This window comes from Arachis stenosperma, chromosome 1, assembly GCF_014773155.1.
Source record: "Arachis stenosperma cultivar V10309 chromosome 1, arast.V10309.gnm1.PFL2, whole genome shotgun sequence".
NCBI classification, from domain to species: Eukaryota; Viridiplantae; Streptophyta; class Magnoliopsida; order Fabales; family Fabaceae; genus Arachis; species Arachis stenosperma.
Genome location: NC_080377.1, coordinates 73,624,321 through 73,625,143, shown reverse-complemented (window position 1 = coordinate 73,625,143; position 823 = coordinate 73,624,321). Strand labels below are relative to the sequence as shown.

General features: G+C 45.0%; 1 non-coding gene across 1 annotated transcript; it reads right to left on the bottom strand.

Annotated features, from left to right (window-relative positions):
* Window positions 1-233: 233 nt before the first annotated feature.
* On the bottom strand, window positions 234-339 carry LOC130954111 (small nucleolar RNA R71). The gene has a single exon (XR_009076183.1). It is a non-coding gene; the product is annotated as a small nucleolar RNA R71 (small nucleolar RNA).
* Between the last annotated feature and the right edge of the window lie 484 nt (window positions 340-823).

The following is an 823-nucleotide window of genomic DNA, read 5'->3' as shown; positions in this document are numbered from 1 at the left end:
AGGAGGTGTCCAAGAAGACCCCAACCAACACTTAAACACCTTCCTGAGAATATGTGACACAGTGAAGTCCAATGGCATTCAACCAGACGTCTATAGATTGTTGTTGTTCCCATTCTCTCTCAGAGACAAGGCAACCAAGTGGTTGGAGTCTTTTCCAAAGGAGAGCTTGACAACTTGGGATGATGTTATGAACAAGTTCTTAGCAAGATTTTACCCCCCTCAACGAGTCAATTAGCTGAGAGCTGAGGTCCAAACTTTCAGGCAACAAGATGGTGAGACTCTATATGAAGCATGGGAGAGGTTTAAAGACCTAACAAGGAGATGTCCATCTGATATGTTCAATGAATGGGTGCAGCTGCACATCTTCTATGAAGGACTGTCATATGAATCTAAGAAGGCCGTAGACCATTCATCCGGAGGTTCTTTGAACAAGAAGAAGACCATTGAGGAAGCCATAGATGTCATTGAAACTGTAGCTGAGAATGACTACTTCTATGCTTCCGAAAGAGGGAACACTAGAGGAGTAATGGAGCTGAACAATGTAGATGCTCTGCTTGCTCAAAACAAGCTCATCACCAAGTAGCTAGCTGACCTCACCAAGAAGATGGAGAGAAGTCAAGTGGCAGCAATCACCACTTCAACTCAAGAGGAAGCAAGTGAAGAGGAAGAAGGCACTCAGGAGCAAGCCAACTACATTGGGAATTCACCTAGATACAACCATGATCCATACTCCAAGACCAACAACCCTGGATGGAGGAATCACCCAAACTTTGGGTGGGGGAATCAACAAGACCAAGGCCAAGATCAGAGATGTCACAACCTC